Below are 19,178 nucleotides of genomic sequence, written 5' to 3' on the forward strand. Positions count from 1 at the left end.
CAATCCAATCAACGGCGCAATCATACTCTGACACTGCTGAAGAGTACCACCATGCAGGTAGCCCGTATGATCAACAGAGTATCTAGCAAGAGACACGGTATGAAGGAGAGCGACACACTTAGGCTAGTCACGAGCCTCGTGGTTAGCAGAGTGGTGTATAGCCTTCCCTACCACAAATGCATCAAGCAAGAAGAAGAACAAGCGGACGCCATACTGCGAAAGGCGTACAAAACTGCGCTTCACTTGCCGCAGCGCACATGAACCGAGAAACTGCTGGCCCTGGGACTGCACAATACCTTCAGTGAACTAAGAGAAGCATTACTATGCTCTCAGGCACGTAGGTTGATGCAGACCCCCACGGGAAGGGTGCTCCTGCGAAGATATGGCGGCGGCAACATGATCCAAGAGATCGAACGTACCGAGGCCATTCCGGACAAGTATCGCAGTACACTGCGAGTCGCACCGATACCCAAGAATATGGACCGGAACCTGCACAAGGCGCGTAGAAAGGCAAGAGCGGAGTACGTGCAGAGAACCTTGGCGAACAAGGACAACACAAGGTATACGGACGCGGCAACGTTCGTCAAAGACGGAAGACACAACAGCAGAGCAGTGGCGTCGGTGGTTAATTCGGACCTCAAGGAGATCACCAGCGCATCACTACAGGACTGCACGGTAGTCGAGGCCGAAGAGGCAGCTGTGGCTCTGGCAGCACTGGAGGGCTATTGATCTGGCAGGTCCCTAACAATAATAACAGACTCTCAAGCAGCATGCCGTAATTATACAAACGGCAGAATTGGGCGCAAAGCACGCCATATACTCTGCTCATGCGACCCGGGAAACAAAGTTCACCATACCATAATCTGGGTACCAGGGCACACTGGCATAACAGGGAACCAAGAGGCGGATAGGATAGCTCGAGGGCATACCAACCGGGCGTCCGACACATCCAGCCTTGAGGAACCCGAGTCAGTACCCATGGGCTACTCAGATATCCTAAATTATTATAAAGGGGTCAGACTGAAGTACCCACCCCCGGATAAGGATCTAAGCAAAGAAGATGCTGTTGCATGGCGACAACTGCAGACGGGTACTTTCCCGAATCTAAACCTTCTGAATAAAATTTTCCCTACACAATATGAGGCTAAGTGCCCATGGTGCGGAGAGAAACCAGATCTGTACCACATATCATGGGCCTGTCAAAATATTGAGTCCCCAACTATCTATAAAATTAAAAACCCGAGTGCGGAACAGTGGGAGAGTATGCTTTCCAGCGTAAGCTTGAACGGCCAAAAGCGCCTAGTAAAGCGAGCTCGCGGGTTGGCCATACTCAGTGGAGCCTTGGACTAGGGCACCAACCCTGTGATTGCAGACAGAAGAATCCATCAGAAGATGGAAGACGCCGTCTGAAGCCGCGAAGATCTCTTTTCTAGAGCCCAATAAATGTTTTCCGATCCGATCCGATACTTTGAGAAATGCAATTACTTCAATAACATACCTGCACTAGGCGGAGGGCCTACAAGGATTAGGATGCATGCTGCACTTCCGAACACGTGCGTGCACGCGTGACGAACGTGTGCACACCATGTACCTTTCCTTGATGCATGGGAGCTCTGCCCGTTGCATCTGTCGCACAGCGTTTTCTGCGTCCGTAGTTGACATTGTGGGAAACATTGTCCAAAAACAGTACTACCGCCTAGTGGACGCGGCCACTCAGGCAACACACCTGAACAAGCAGCTAGAACGGCAGCTGTCTTTCAGTTTCCGGGTAACTGGATTATCTGTTTTCGTAAATTCGTACTACAATCCGAAGCAATCACGTGGCCAGCTAGTGTGTAAGTCGTACTTTACGCATTTTCTGACGCAATTTACTTTTAAACACTAATTTAGTTCAATAAAGTACTCGCGTGCGTACGTGGCCTACGTTGCTTCTGGTGGTGGTGCTTGTGCAACGTCATCTAACGTCAGTTCGGGTAGTGGTACTTGTCTGACGTCGGTTGTGCTTGTCTAGCGCAGGCAACAGCTTCGCTGTACGTCCAATTACATTGGGTGGAACGGAGGCAGACTTTTTTATCTGACTACATTTTTTTTTCATTTTTCGCAATTTCACACGGAGTAGCGTGTAAACCCTGTCGCAAGACTATACCTTCTCCAGATACCATTAAACCATCTCTCTATTACAAAATGATAGCACACAGATAGTCCGTAAGCTTGTTGTGGCCAGCTATGCATCCTAACAGACATATATTTTTTGTGCCCCCCCCCCCCAAAAAAAAACAGTGTATAATGTTCATAAGCGAAAGGTCTCAACAAATATATTAAACAACAAAACGTTCTGAGTTTTTACCTGCCCGAACTGTAGAGTTATGAGGCACGCCGTAGTGCAGAAGTTCGGATTAGTTTTCACCACTTGTTGCGTTTCACCCTGAAGCCAAATCACGAGAAACACGTAAATCTTGAGATCAAGTTCACGACCGCTCTTGCATTTCGCGCTCATCGAAATGCGGGAGGTGCGACCGGCATCAAACATGGGAGCCCGAAGCCAGCAGCGCAAGTGTATGTTTATTTCTACATTGGGATCCATTGAGGCATTTTGAACTCAATACGAGCACGGAATCAACGGGCAACAGTCGACAGAAAAAGCAATACTGACAACCTGTCTGTTCGCAACCTATCGATTATTAAGAGACAAACCTTTTTGTAGAGTTTACATAAAATAGTTAGTCTATTATTTTTTTTTGTCAGCAATGGATAAAGTGTGGCATCGTTAATCATGAACGTGGTCTCCTCGCCCACTACCTTACTCCATTCGGTATTCACCGCGTTTGTGAATATGAGCGCACAGCCACTCTTGTGCCCGCTGAACCGGCGTGCGCCTTTCATATACGCCCGTTCGTCCGTGATGAGAAGCAGCGTCATATTGATTTTAACGCGATAGCGTTAAGGAGCTCGTGTCGCAGAAAAGCCGGTGTCGTCGGCGTCGGTGTATGCGGCGTTGACCGTGAGCGATAAATCACGGCAGGCGCTTCATAAATAAAAAGCAACTTCCAAGATTGGCCCGGTGGGAATCGAACCAGGGTCTCCGGAGTGTGAGACGGAGACGCTACCACTCAGCCACGAGTTCGATGCTTCCAAGCGGTGCAAACGCGCCTCTAGTGAATGCGGTGTTGCCTTCGAAACGAGCCGTGGAAAGTTATAATGCGGTGTATATCGGTAATTATGAACATGTAACGTACAGAAGTCGCAATTACACGAGTTGCGAAGAGAATTTCCGCTGCATTTCTTCTGCGCTTTCCGCACACGCAGAGCCATCTTGCGGCAAACACAGAAGACTCCCTCCTCTCAATGTACGGCGCTGCTCCGACAGGAGGCGCGCCGCGCCCGCATTGGGTAGGGTGCCTCGATGCGCGCGCCCCCGCTTAGGGTGAGGACATCTGCGTCGTCTGCTACGGCGGCCGCCATTCTCGCTCCCACTGCATGCTCGTTCTCGCGGAGAACGGACTCCTCCGCTTTCCGGCTCCCTATCTCACGCTCGGCAGCGACTGGGGCTAACCCCCTTTCTCCCGCGCTGTTATGCGGAGGGCGTTAAAAGGCTGAATGGGCATTTTTCTTCGTGAACGGAGGCGCGGTAAACAGGATTGCATGGGAAACCTCACTGATGTCCCAATGCAAGTGAGTGAATTTGATCGGTAAGAAAATTCAGCCGACGCGGTCAATGCAACAACGTCTTGGTTCTGCACGCTTTGAAGAAACAGCATCAGCAACGGTAATAAAATATAAAGTCCCCTTTTCGTCTGGTAACAGCCAGATGAATACAAAAGCTGTTACCCAAGCAAACATGAAATCATTTATTCAGTGCTTATGAAAACACACAAAGTTAGAGATTTGTGTTTAATGGGAACGTGAACACTGAACATTATTGCACTTTTTAAAAGTCGACATTTATGTTAAATAGACCGTAATTGATAAAATAGTTGTGATCACTATATATATAGATGCAGACTTCAGACTTTGAAGGAAAAGGCTCGCAGAACTGCAGATTCCAGCTTGCTTACGCAAGGCTGACCCCTGCACAAGTCTTGCTTCCGTGGCCACTAGGATGAGTGCTCGGAATTTGTCGGAGATGAATTCGGAGCCTCACTCTGGCATATGCAGCAGTCAGCATTTTGCTTATTCGTTCTTTGTGAGCCATGCATGTGTTCACTGAGGGTTTGTCTATGCCTTCGAGATAGGCTATCAGAGAACGAAGTGGCGACTTCATGGTGAAAAATTTGCCTGTGCACCATGAGTTGACAGCGGTGAAATGTTCCTCGTAGTTTTTTAAAGTTTTCATGACATCAGCGCTTGGATATACGAGGTTTTTCCCATCCCTGACGTATTCCTTGAGTGCAGTCAGGGAAGCATACTGATCGTCAGGCTTGCCAAGGAGAGCAGCCTTGCACTGCGGACAAGTTATAGATTTCAAAATTCCTTTCAAAATAAAACCGCCAAGGTAAAACAAGATGCGGCACTCGGTTGACGTGAGCTCTTCAATGAACAGAATTTCCGTGTCGTTGATTTCATCGACTTCGCTTTCTGCACATTCCTTCTTGCTATGTGCAAGCAGATCGACAAGGTATTCGCGGTCGTCAAGTTCGTAGCTTGTTGATCTCGGAGTGTGAAGAAAGTGGCTGACGCTGACGAGTCGGAGTGCACACTTCAAGTCATACGCAGTGGGCACTGGCTTCATGAGCCGCACCACAGAAAAAAGGTTTTCTAGGCAGTCTTGCAACAGCCTGCTCGTGAGGAGGAATTCATACCCTTCACTGCCAAGAAGCACTTCTTGAAGGCGAAGGACAGCCGTTGTCGCAATTAGGACCCCTGCTTGCGATGGCTTCCACTGAGATCCAGTGCCCATTTTCAGTTCTCTGATGGTGTCTGTTGCCGTGCGTAGTGTGTCCAAGGCGGCATGATATTTAGTAATGTTCCTGCGGCTTAGCGCCATGGTGGGATGACGCGATGACATGAGGGCATACCACCTAGAAACGAGGTCCATAAACCACGCTGTTGTTTCGGCCTCTGGCTCAATCACTCCTTCTTGTATTAGGAACCGAATAGCTGGTGGGGCTTCACGGAAGAGCTGGACAGCGACTCCTACTTTCATTTTGGTGAAGTGCCCACAACTAATGTGGGTTTCTGACAAATTTGGTGCTACCTTAAGTTCGTTGGCTGCGTCATAATCCAAGACGGCCTGTACATGCTCCAATTTCACCTTCGAGGCCGTCAGTCCGTTCCTGCTTACTGTAGTATCACTGAGTGTGAAAACTTTTGAGCTTAGAAGCTGTCCTTTCAGGTTCTTAAGGACATGTGCCGGGTCCGAGATGAAAAAAAGTTCCTTCCCTTTTAAGGTTGGGTGAGGTATTGAGCACGAAGTTGTCGAATGGCGGTGGCTCGAAAAGCCAAATTCTCTCCACATAGCGCGGTTTGCTGCACCCATGTCACATGTGATAACACGGACTCTTAGAGAAATCTGGCTGCATATCTGCACTATTTCCAGGACATATGCCTTGAGTACAGAGCCGTCCACGTGCCTACCAGTGAATTCATAGGCTATCACTTGCTTCCATCTCTGGTTTACCCCACCTAGCATAAACACCAAAGCATGATTGGCTGGCTCTTCAGGCTTTGAGGGCAACGTCGTTCCTCCCAGAAGCACGTCTTCGCCACGGTCGAGTTCAAATCCGGGTGCTATCTCCATTTCATCTAAAAAGAGAACGCAGTCTTTCTCCACGTCCTCCATTCCCTCTGCTTTCGACCTCATGACGTCGATCACTTCATGCAGGATACCTGGCAGAAACTTCAGGCCCTGAATTCTTCTTGCTAACGTTCTGCTGGATGGAAGAGGGTAGCCAATCTTTCTGAGTGTTTCATACCCGGTGGTTCCACAAGCAAATTTAATTTTTAGACCTTGCTTTACTGTTTGCGCTGACCACGAATTACCATGATTGTTGTTCCGAGAAAGAGCACGAATTTGGTCTTCATTTAAAAACTTCGTATTTCGTGAGAAATTAGTTGCCTCTTTCTGCAGCTTGCGTACCTGCATCTGTAGTTTTTTGACAGTGTTCTTAGATTCGTTATGATGTTGTCTAAGCTTATTATTGGCTGCTGTGAGATCTGCAATCTTCTTCCTAAGCTCAGCTGCCTCAGAATCGAGGGGTTGGGTCGCAGTAACTATTGCAGTTTCTTGAAGCCGTGCATCCCTGGGGGTCGAAGTAAGTTGCCCATTAGCATTGTTGGTTTCCGTAGCCGCCAATCTCTCATTTATCTCCCCGTCTGACGAAGAATCAGCGGGAGAAAATTCCTGCGTAGTTGAGGGAAGAACGTTTCTCACTTCTCGTGAAGAATTGTGTGCGGCTGCGTCGTCACTGAATAATGCAGGCACGTGTGCATTTCGTTCCCTTGGTGGCCTTCGCTCTTTAGGAAGTTCTGGAAACAGATAAATAAGAAAAAATGCCCATTACATATATTTAAGATTGTGTTAACTAAAAGCAGAATAGAAGGCGCGCCAGAAAATTTAATATGTATGCGCATGAATCGTTTCCTCACATAACTTTTTCAAATGTAGATAATGAGCCGATAAGCAACGTGGTAACAAATACCAGGGTCAGGAGGCATCTCACCTTTGAATGGGAACACCGTTGGTACAGCATTAGGCTTGAGCTTCTTCCACCCATCCGCGCGGTTCTGTTCGAAGCTGCTGGCTTCGAAATGAGCCTGCAGATGAATTTGATATTGAAATTAGCGGCGCATTTCCGGCTCGATAATGAAAACAATGAAGGCAGCACGCAAGAGAACACAGTAGTCCAAATATCAGTCGAATTACTCGAATGAGAGCCTCAATCTGCACATAACATATCCTGTCTATCTCATTCACTGACTTAATCCGCCATCGCAGAACGAAGCGTCGGGTTAACAGGCTAAAGAACAAATTAGTCGAAATATCAGGCGAATTACTCGAATGAGCGCCTCAATCTGCACATAACAACGATCTCTGTTAATCTCATTTACTGACATAATGCGGCGTCGTAGGACGAAGCGTCCGGTTAATAGGCAGCGGAAGCTACCCAACGCCGCACACATGTCAAAAACAACTTCAGAAATCGTGAGTGAATTAATCAAAATTGGTTCCTGGACCATCCATTTGCACAGTAATTGCCACAGCTTATGTGCCCTTGCTTGTCCTCATGCTCTGTGCCTTGATGCAATGTGGCCCAGACCGCAATTCGCTGGCAAGCGCCTAGTAAAGGCAATTACCTTTGAATGAAAAGAAGCGGCGAAAGCACGCGTGGTACGTATTCCCCAGCGGACACGTGTCGTGCAATTTCGGATGCGAACAAGCAAGCGGCAGACAATGGCCTGTACCGCGCTGTAGTGAAACTCATTTACTTTGTTTTAGTGTTTCACGCAGCTTTTTTAAGCCGAGCAAGAAGAATATTGAACGACACTTAGCTGCCCAAACGCAACAAAATACAAATAAATCGCAACAAAAACAGCACTGAACCAACATGTGGCACTTACGCTGCAGACACACGAGGAGTTCGTCGGTTGCCACTTGTCACGCTTGACTCGCACCAGCCACAGAAGCCGCCTTTTTGGGTCCCTTGGAAAATGGAACATCCTCCAACCATTTCTCGAATGGTTGGAGCACTGAGGAACACAACATCCAGGCATTCTACGCCGATGAAAGCCGCGCGAACGCAGCAGCGTTTCGAGGACGCCCGCACAGCAGCGCGGCGAAGTCGACGCGGGCAACGCAATGGCGGAGGGAGCGCGCGAAAACAGGTTTAGGCGGCGCCGGCTGGTTCAAAGGGTGACCTCACCCTAAGCGGGGGCGCGCGCATCGAGGCACCCTAGCATTGGGACCACTGCCAGGCGCGTCGCGGGACTCCCTCTCCCCTGACGACGCTTCGCCGTGCTCCCGGTTTAGATTACTATCTCTCTGCCCGTGCCGATCACGACGTTTGGCTGGCGTAGATCGTTTCCCCTCCGAGACACCGAGTTCTTTGGTTCGTTCCGTTCGCTCAGGCGCACGTTTCGTTGCCGCGCCGAACGCTGCGTTGCTCGACGCTCACCGCGTGATAGGTGGGCGCTAAGTCCGATGCGGGGCGCATCGTAAGTGATCGCTGTGCCGTAGCGCATTGTCTTATACCCCTTGGCGGGTCGACGGGAACGCTGTCGCGTCCCACTCTTGAATGCGAAGCTTAAGCGTCCTCCAATTTTTGGGAGGACGCCCGAGAGCTCGTATAGCGCGCGGCAGCCGACACAGCGGCAACTTGCTCCCCGAGACGCTTGAAACAAGGCGTGAAACCGAGACCAGCTTGCTTCAATATATGCAGTCGTGCGCGCGCGCATGCACGCGTTTTCAATGTCGCGCGGCCCGCGTTGCCGTCGTCGAGAACTTTCGGGTCGATAGTATAAAGTACTCACCCAAAGGGAGAACCGAGAGATTGCTGTTTGCGCGCTCGACGCGTTTCTTGCGAGTAGTCTGCGAGCACTTTACGCTTCCTTTTTTTTTTTTCTACGTCGTTTTGACGGTGGTCATAGCGTGAGCTCCCAAATCTTGAATTTCGCTCTCCGTTAGGCGAGTGCGATACGGCTCCGTTCAATGTTATGTTTTCTTATTGGTCGAAACCTCGAATGCGGTCAGAGAAAAAGCATCGGTTCAAAGATGGCGATAGTGTCCGCCGCATTCTCAGTTTATAGTAAGTGTCCCTGGCGTCTTTGAGTTGCTTCGAATCAAGCTTGTATTTCTTTTTTTAGTAAGCAAGATCACCAACTAGCCCAGCAGTTAACTCTTTTAACGTAGCACTTTTTTAAGAAGATTGACCTCGATTGAAACTCGTGGAAAATGGAACAGCATGTACGCGGTTTCATCGGGATTGATGAACAGCTGGTTATTTTCGCGCCATAAATTAATATTGCCTAGGTCGATGTTTCAGTAATTAAGTATGGGGTTTAACGTGCCAAAATTACGGTATGATGATGACGCACGCCCTACGGGGGGACTCCGGAAATTTGGCCCACCTGGGGATCTTTATTGTGCACCTAAATCTAAGTACGCGCGTGCTTTCGCATGTCGCCTCCATCGAAATTAGGCCGCTGTAGCTGGGATTTGATACCGCGACTTTGTGCTTAGCAGTCCAACACCATAGCCACTAAGCAACTATGGCGGGCATTGATGCTTCCTTTAGACTGCAGCGTGGGAACTGCGTTACTGGATGTGAAAATTGCTGCATAGTCAGCATGAACTATACATTTAGTATACTATAGAATGTACTATACCATGATATAGTATATATAGTATACCATGGTATATACTATATACCAGCATACAGTATACCATGATAGTTTGGATGACGAGAGGTGAGTATAGTTACGAATAAAGTTTAGACAAGGACCAGACACGCCGAATGATTTAATTTTAACGAGTAGTACGCGTTGGTTCACTGTATAAAAGGCTTTCGTCAGACCGATAATTACAGAAGCCATAATGAGGCCTCTGTGAATAGCCGGCTACTTTTTTTCAATTAAGGTGATAAGTGCCATTTATGCAGACTATTCTCGACGCAATCCTAATTGCTGAGGGTGCAAACAATTATAAAATTGAACAAGCAATGCTTTAAACGGGTGTGAAATAGCTTTTCAACCCACTTACGATAGAAAAGAAGCATACAAATTGGCCTGTAATTTTCTGTCGAAGTGAGGTCACCTCTGCTAAAGACATGAATAATTTTACCAGCTTGAAGATAGCCCGGAAAAACCCTGACAGAGACCAGTTTGTTAATGAATAAACGCAGGACCGACGATAGTTACTTCAAAATCAACTTTAATTTAAAAGCATCGATATGGCCAAAACCATCACTTGTAGTATTCAAAGACGTGATTACTCGATGAACTTCGTCTGCAGTCGTCGGATGCAAATAAAGGGAATGACTATACATCGAGATACCAGTATGTCAGGTAAAGCGCATGCCAGCTGTGTATCTGTGGATGAAGAAAAATGATCACTGAATGCATATTCTGTTTATACATAATCTGCATATATTACATTACCTTGCTTTATTTTTGTTATGGTGTCTTAATTTTCATTTTTCTTCAAATACACTTTAGCGACTCGCCAGCAACACCTCGTATTGTTTGAAAATTTTATAATGGGATCCTGATAGTAGTCGCGTTTAGCACGCCTTAAAAAAAAGACAACGTTGTAGAATATTTCTTAAGCCGGGATTTTAGTGCGAGGTTCAAAAGCTGCGATATTAATCTTTTTTCAGGGAGGAGGAGGAATAAACTTAATTAGTTGAAATGAGCCGACGGTAAAATCGTCCGAGGTGGGCGGCGTCCCTAGTGCAGGATGCCGTGGGCCTTCAGGCTGGTAAAATTATTCATGTCTTTAGGAGAGGTGACCTCACTTCGACAGAAAATTACGGGCCAATTGCAGTGTAGGTGGCACACTTCTCGATTCTCGAAGCTATTTGTTGCCTAGAAAGATGCAAAATCCTTTTGTTTCGAGGATGCTGAGGGCTTGTTTGGAAATGCGGCCCTTTTGAGTGTTCTTTTTTTTAATCAATAGACTTTAACAGTGAGCAGCAAATTCATGAATTTCTGGGTAAACAAAACCCCTTCGTCATTGCAGTGTAAGTGGCACATTTCTCGATTCTCGAAGCTATTTGTTGCCTAAAAAGATGCAAAATCCTTTTGTCTGCAATCCTACCGAATCGCCGATGTCTAGACCACTGCCGAAATTGCGTGACTCTATGCTCTAATCACGTCTGAAACATAGTCGTAGGTCATGGCAGCAATTTAAAGGTACCTCGTTTCGCTTGTACTGCTTTGCAGCATAGCGTCGTGAGTGTGTTTTTCCTGTGCCTCCTTATGTCCTGATCTACATGCCATCGTTCTACTCGCTACGCTAGACTGTTTATACGAAGGACACAAAAGAGACAGACACACATGTGTGCAGAACGATGCCATACCAACTAGCCCCAGTCGAAGCTTTATTGAATGCCATACCATCAAGTCCGCATTGCAGCCCTCGTTGGCTTTTCTATTGAACGACTGCCCAAGTTCAATTACCGTCGTTCCTCTATACTTTTTCTGTCGTTCACCATTTCCCACAAATGAAAAAGAAAAAAGAGGAAATGAGAAACAGTATACGCGCGCGTCCATATATACGCCACATGGCCCACTTCTCCTTAGGTCTCAGCCCCAGCTCCCTCCTTCCCGTCTGAGCCCGCCATCAGCGGCGAAATCTTCAATGCACCCAGGAGCACGCAAAGCGGAGAGGGAATTCAGGGGTACATAAGGAAGACGCAGGCGACGCGATCCCAGCGCATTTTGGAGACAAAATGCCGCGACACTGACTTCGGTTACGCGTGAATGCAGCGCACGATGGCCCCGGTTGTGGGCCTCTTTTGTCTTCGTGCCCCTTCCCGAGCGATCGTAATGCAAGCTGCTGCGACTACTTTGAGGAAGATAGCCGCCTCAGTTTCATCGATGGGTCGACGGCCAGCCGCACTTTTGGTGAAGGCATTCGTCCCATTGTATTCGGAGACAAAGGAAAGGGGGGTTTCCCCCTTCTCCCCGCTTACGCGATACCCTCGACGTCATCGAAGCGCGTTCGGCGCGCGCCTGCCAGCTGTTCCTTCCTTGTGCGTGATAAGCGGCGTTGTTGGACTTGCAAGAGCCTTCCGTGCATACAATGGGGCAAATCTCGAACGGAGAATAAAGAAGGTCTTCTGAGCTGTTATTCCGTGGTTATCGCTCGAGAGATGAAGTCGCCTCACAATGGCAGGACAATTTCCGAAAAATGAAAGCTTGGGCAGAACTTAGCATTGCCAGCATTCTAAGTTTGCAACAGCAGACTTAAGTTGTGATGATTGGAACGTCTCGACAGCTGCGCGTGCGTTGCGGGCCACATTCCACGCACACACACAAAAAATAAAAAAATAAAAGACAGGCATTCCACTCTAAAAATGGAATGGCAGTGAAAGCACTTCGCTTTTCGTTTGAGAGCGTTGACTATAGTCAGCTTAGGCTGCCATTCCATCTTCACAGAGCGGAATGGTTGTCATTTCTTTGAAGTGTCTGATGAGGGAGTTGATGTGTTTGAATAGATGGTTTAGTAAAGACAGTGGTTGATAATCGATTGAGTCTTTTTATTTTGTCAGGCAGTCATGATTGATTTATGATCACTGTGATATTACATTCAGTCGTCCGAGTGCCACCCTAGAGAGGTTCTTGGCCCGAATCAAATCAATGCAAGTCCGGTGATGCGTGGTAGGTATCATGAGGTTAGAGTAACATTGCAGGCGACTCTTCCAACATGTATTGCATGAACCATTTCTTCTCGGGCTAAGGAATGTCCACGTTGAAGTCTCCGTTGATGATCTCAGGTGTGGTATCATCCTTTCTAAACCACTGGAAATACGTGGTCATAAACTTCTTGATTTCGGACTTGGAAGTTTCGCGCCGGCGCCGTTGACATTCTCGTTGCTGTTCCGTCCGGCGCTCCTAGTACGCATGTTGTTCTTTGGGTGTACAAACTATACGTGTCCATCCCATAGATAGCGCAGCTTTTGAGTGGCTTACGCCTCTTTAACCAATGGCTCATACCCTCGTAGACGCGGCCTCCCAATTACGTCGAAGCAGCGAAGTGAATTCTACGCTGTAATGATGAGCGGCAACTGAACCAGCTGTGGAAGACGACGATGCTCGCGCCATTGCTGACGATGAAAGCAGTGGTGCTGACGACGCGAGGAGTGGCACTAGCGCGTGTGCGTGGTTGGCGCCGAGAATTTTGAAGTCCTTATTAAAGAGAAAGTGAGACAACCACCCAATCGTAGCAATTGCTAGAAAGGAAACCCATATACGGGTTCCTCGAAAGAAAAGCCTCACAGTTGAAGAAAAATTCGTCCTGGTCCGGGACTCGAACCCGGGACTACCGCCTTTCCGGGGCAGCCGCTCTACCACCAGAGCTAAACTGGCGGCTAGCAGATGGCAGGGCGAAGACGAATTTGTCCACAAATCGAAGCAAAGGCAAGAGTTTGATGTAATAGGTTTCCGCCGAACTATTACGTCAAATTCTTAAGTCCTTTTTGAAAGAATTGTACGAAACATTTTTTCAAAAACATCTGTTCTTACCCGTGTGCCTGAGACCTCTTTGGGTCCCACGTGTGGCAAGAATAGTTTAAGCGCGCGCTACAGGTTCCCGAGCCCACAGGGGTATGTGTCACTGAGCTTGGACCCTCTTGGCACTATCACCAGGATCGGCCCACATGAAGATTTTATTCGTTGACAGACGCCGAGGAATCTACGGAAGGTTAGTAGCATACAGCTTTAGCTGTAAAAATAACGTTCTTACGCTTTCGTATCCGTTTACGAAATTTTGATTTCGTGTCCACTGTGATGTGCGCGCGGACGCTCAAAACACCCAGATAGAAAGATAGAATAAACTTTATTGTCCAGCGGATAAGGTGATCTACCCAGAGTTTTTTGTTAGACATATCCAAAGTGGGCGAAGCCAGCCTATAATGAAATTCCGGATCGATTGTAGGGTCTGGCCCTCTGTCTGCCAGCACTTCCGCACATTGTTCTAACAATCACGCCATGGTCGCACGCTTGCGTCTCTCGCGCCAATGCTCCTCTTTAAGTTGTCTGGCGCGTGCGTCGCGAGCCGATTTCTCGCATTCTTCTCCCGTGACAGCTATCACTTTGAGACGCTGTGTTAGACTACACTGCCTCCGAGATCGGCGCATGCTCTTTGCAATATATGTTCAGAGTGGGGGTAGTTTGCTTACTGACGCATTCTTGGGAGAACCGAAGCGGAGCCAAGAGCAAAGAGGAGCGGAGCAGTAGCGCAGTGAGAGCGCTCCCCCATCGAAACGTGTCACGTGCCCCGAGAGAAGGTGCGAGCGCGAAGGTGTATCACGTGACGCCAGATGAACGGTGATTATGATGCCAAATTGGCGTCTGAGTCACCAGTTCTGCCGCACAGTGAGCCAAAACGACAGAACCACAACCAATTAAAATAATATGATGGGTTTGAGTGACGTGAGTTCCTTCGCACTCCGCTTTTCGCGCGCGAGCAGCTCGAAAGGCGATCGACTGCTGCAGGCGTCGTCAAACTGTTCCTGTTCTGTTATTTGATCACAGCACTCCTACTCCTGTTCGCCCATTCCAACACAGCTACACTTGAGAGATCACTTTGGGGACGCTTTCAAGAGCTCCTTTAGGCCAGATGGAATGCATAATACAAACCTATCACATTTAGAACACAAAATGGTTCAGAAACTTTGAAGAAATTGCTTGTTCACTAGGTGTGACTGCTGCTTTTGAGTTCCACGGAATTTACCGCTGAAAGTGGGAACGACAGAACGACAGTCAACATCAAGGGTTCAATGACATCAAGGCGTCTTGGCTCTGCTCCATATATTGGGCCAGCTGCGGCGTATTCCGCAGTGGGTCCGATATATCTGTCCCAAAATAAATACTTTGAATCCGGTGGTGCTGCGTTAAGAATCCGTCGCTGAGACCCATTGGTACGAGGGATCATCTGCATAGTGTACGCGCTTTGTTTGTGCTTGTATCTGTTCCTCTCTCTATCTCTCCCCCCTATTCACTCTCTTTCTTTCTTTATCCCCCTTAACCCTTCCTCCCGTGCAGGGTAGCCAACCGGAGCTACCTCTGGTTAACCTCCCTGCCTTTCCATGCACCCTTTGTCTCACTTGTTTAGTCAGTTAGGTAAGTAACTCTATCGTTACCGACTGCAGTTATACTAAGGTAGCTATTGGTCTGACACTAAATCTTAACTACGTCGACCTTTCCCTTTAAGAATGTAGTACAGTAGAAACTACCACTAAAAACATAATGATTGACTAAGAAAATGCGTAGATATTTCTAAGATATCATTTCACAAAGCGAATCTCAGAATCCTCCACGTCTGTGCGTTGTTTAATCGTGAAGTAATTCGTTAAGGGTGGTCCATTAAACAAACATCTTCAATGACAGCTAAGGAAGAAGGTGTCTCCGTTCAGTTACTAGCTATATACCCTATCACACTCGGAAAGACGGACGCATCTCAAAGGAAACGAATATATATATATTTATATTACAAAAGCCCGCTCAGTTGTGTCTTAAAGCCGCGAGAAAGAAACATACATTAAGTACAACATTGCATCAGCGCGATCTGTTCAGTATATTAGTTCCATTAGTGTAAATAACGTTCCAAGCTCCTCTGAACAAGTCCGCGATAATTGGCTATTGCTACACCATTGCTTATTAACGAGCGGCATGGCGACATACACAGTCTCTGCATGTGATGTGAGCGCCAAATTCAGCGCCGTGTTAGAACCGCAGAGAATCCAGCATTTCGCAAGAATAATACATTCTCCGACATCCTGTAGTTAGAGAGGCCGCTCAACATGACAGAACCTATACAGTATACACGGACGCCCCAGCCTTCCCGTGCAGGCGTTCTTCGTTCACTTCATTACTGGCATTCTTCGCACTTATGGTTCCACTATATTCACGACTGCCGCAGCACAAAGGTGATAGTTCAATTAACTCTAAACGATCGAGAGTGCGCAAGCATGAAGGCATTCTCTCCTTATTAATTACGATGCGTTTACGGTGTAGCAACACAAATCGGCAACGCGTATGTTATGTCCCCTCGTATGCCTGCGAAAAGAACAAAATAATAATAAGAAGAAAAGCGCGTTAGTAAAGCGTTCGCTCGACGTGCTTTGTTTCACTACGGTGGGTCCACTCTGGTTGGTCATTAGGCGCATTTATCCGCGTAGCCATCGCATGCCCGAGACCTCGTTTTCTCGAGGCCATTTTCGAGTCCCGGTGTTTTGGGCACTGCAGCTAATATCTTCAATATTGGTCGCCCACATGCGCGGCTGCTTACAGCTAAGTGACCCCGAAAACTGATACCATCGCCTGTTATACAAAGAAACCATATTTTCTCCGAGTTAATTGCCCCCTCTTCGCGTAGGTGGTGGTCGGTTACGTCCTAATTTATTTACACCATTCGCCCTTCATTAAGCTGTGGAAGTTTAGCATTATTAGCGGATCGTGTAGCTATACGAGCGTTATAAGTTTTTCTGTTCAACATATTCGCGGGAACAATATTGCTGATGTATATATCACCCCAAATTACTGGCCTTCTGACATCAGAAGGGAGCTTTACTATCTATGAGAAGAATTTTAAAAACTGAACATGATATCTGAAATGAGAAAAGCTAGATGTGATGATTACGCTTAAAGGGACACTAAAGGGAAAAATGATTCCTTCTGCATCAGTAAATTACCTTTCCACAACACCAAAAACACCACTATTACAACGATAACACGTTTGGTAAGCGAGGAAAAGCGCAAAAACGAAATACGGGTGGCGACGCCTACTGAAGCCCCCGCACCAGGTGGCTCTGACGTCATGGATTTTTATGGCATCTTCTAGGGCCTGCTAATTATATATAGCGGTACAGATTGCCTACATCGCGTTCTAAAGGAACCAAATATTAAACATGGCAAGTTTCGGGAACCTTTACTCAGCCAACGCTGCCCAAATGCGAAAACATACTTTGGGATCCATGACGTCACGCTGACGTACAAGCGGTGGGGTTTTGGAGCGAAATTCAAATACTTATACTGGGACCTTCATTTTTCTCATCTAATAATCAAACTATCTTTTTGAAATGACTGCCTGCAGGGTTCTGAAACAATGCTTCATTAGTCTAAACTGATTTACTGTTTCGCTTTAGTGTCCCTTTAAGGTATAGGGATAATACTATTCTGATTGAGATATTGGCGTGGCATACAAAGCACCTTGTAGAAGACAACATTTTGCACAGTTCTTTGAAATAAATCCAATAAGGATCTTGCAGATTTACTTTTTCGCATATGAAATGACGTGAAGTGAAATGCAGTGAAATTAAGCTTAATTCGTTCTTGAAAGAAAGATGGGCACAAGGCAAAATGCGGAGGGGTACGACGGTGCGTCTCTTCCCACACAATACAGTTGAAGGTGATTCACAAACGACATCTTGTAGAATGGTATAGTCTTACCCATAGGCTCGGGTTCCCTTAATAAATAAATAAATAAATAAATAAATAAATAAATAAATAAATAAATAAATAAATAAATAAATAAATAAATAAATAAATAAAGGAATAAATAAATAAATAAATAAATAAATAAATAAATAAATAAATAAATAAATAAATAAATAAATCTTTTCTGGCTCCTCCATATTTCCCGCCAAGTATAGGTTTCTCAATGATCAAGTAAAACTGTTGCTTGTGCTAGTTGGTTCATGTTTGAATTAGTAAAGGCAAGGCGCAGAAGACCAGGACTCAAGAAGAACACAAACGACAGGACCGGTGCCACGCAAGGTGTTATATGGAAGTAAAGTGGTAGGTGCTGAGGAAAACACGGGATAAGCATAAACATCAAAGCATCTTGCTGAGTGCAACAGTCAGTCGACGCAGACAGACAGACGTGCCTTCTGTACGGATGTTTACGCTTTCGCGAGGCGAACTGAGCGATATCAGCCGGGCCTTGCGAATCTGTGCCGGGATATTGAATGAATGATTGCGGCTATCACCTGTGCACCTCATAAACGTGTGGGCTGACCGGGCGCAGGAAACGGTGGTGAGAGGCCTATGTCTTTCCTCTGCTGGTCTTCTTTATTATCACCGCCACGTTGCCACAAAGGACGCCATCTAGCGAAAAGAAACCGACCCAGGTAGTTTGGAAGAAGCTGAGCTGATTGGTCGCATTCGTTTGTTATATTTCGATGTAGACCGAAACATTCGCTACTCGGAGTGTCGCCGGAAGGCACGTGCGTGCCCTCGTTTTACGAGACTTTTGCAAGACTTTGCGGAGCGCAGATTGACGTTGCTGCTCTTGTGCATATTTGTTTTCCTACGAGAGTGCCAAAATGGGTAAAGGAAGAAAAAAAGCAGAATAATGAAGCTGAGCTTTAATCGCGCGGTACACGTTAAGTCTATAATTAACGCCGACGTGCATACAATTGGGTTTACTCTTATATTATACCGCGCGCGACCTCTTGAAATGCTTTACGCACTACACCACTCCCAGACTATGCGGAAATGAAAATATCAAATAAGGCGGATGCATAGCGTGAGACTTCTACGCAGCTATGTCGCAATGACGAAAAAGAATGTATATAGTCATGCAGGAAGACCTACTGCAAACATTTATTTAACAATAATACATGATGTAACGCAAATCGTGCGATTAAAGAAAATGTTGGTCGAAAAAATGAAGAATGGTGATGACAGTTGTACGCAGAAAGCAGTACGCCATATATCCAGCTACACTCTAGGATTCTGTGCCTTATATGTGTCATAGTGACACGCACTCATTCTGGAGTATTCGCCAACAGTGACACCCGGTGGCACATACGGTATGAATTAATAAAGAAATCAATTAAATTAAACAATCTGTTTAATATAATGCGCTATTAGATTAAGAGGGCGGTGTGCATTAGTGATACGTACAAGCCGGCATTATATGTCCAGGTTTTATCTTACAATTGTAGCGGTTTATTGCGCAAAAGATGAGGCGCGCTTAGTGACACAACTTCGTCGGTCAGCACACAGATGTTATGTAAGCCCGTTTCCTGGTACATTTACATGCACTCCGAATGCAAGTACGAGCAAAATTTTACTTCCCGAACATGTGAACTGCATATTCCAGCACCTGTGGTTTGACGGCTCCGCTTTCTTTCTCGACGTGCGAAAAAAACATGCATAACCACAATAAAAAAAAGCCACGTGGTGTGGAGAGGGCTAAAAAATAAATCAATAAACCATTCTGCGCTCTTGAAGGTCCGAGCCACTTTTTTGCAATGCACACGGCAACCTTGTATGCCATAGCGGTGAGCCTAAATTATGAACAACTCAGTAACACACTTATGGGATTATATATTGCACCTCATTCACCAAAGCGGCTTAGTGGATGTAATGGTATTTTCTCCAAAATAAAGCTCGCAGGATTGATTCCAGCTGGCTACGGCGACGTTCCCTCGACGACGAAATGCAAAAAACGAATAAGCTGAACTCCATTTTCGTTAAAGCGTCAGAGGGCTGGCTTCTGTGTGCCCCGCTATTAT

The 19,178-nt window shown here is 46.7% G+C and overlaps 1 protein-coding gene and 1 long non-coding RNA gene across 2 annotated transcripts in view; both read right to left on the reverse strand.

Annotated features, from left to right (window-relative positions):
- The window catches only part of LOC135920245 (protein eva-1 homolog C-like), a 671,604-nt gene that overhangs the window by 367,023 nt on the left and 285,403 nt on the right, over positions 1 to 19,178 (reverse strand). The gene's annotated exons all lie outside the window — the stretch shown is intronic.
- LOC139060572 (uncharacterized) lies at positions 5,099 to 7,860 on the reverse strand. The gene is made up of 3 exons (XR_011514935.1): positions 7,558 to 7,860; positions 6,660 to 6,753; positions 5,099 to 6,465 (listed from the first exon to the last, which is right to left on the reverse strand). It is a non-coding gene; the product is annotated as an uncharacterized lncRNA (long non-coding RNA).

The sequence above is a fragment of the Dermacentor albipictus genome, chromosome 5 (assembly GCF_038994185.2).
Source record: "Dermacentor albipictus isolate Rhodes 1998 colony chromosome 5, USDA_Dalb.pri_finalv2, whole genome shotgun sequence".
In the NCBI taxonomy this organism is placed as follows: Eukaryota; Metazoa; Arthropoda; class Arachnida; order Ixodida; family Ixodidae; genus Dermacentor; species Dermacentor albipictus.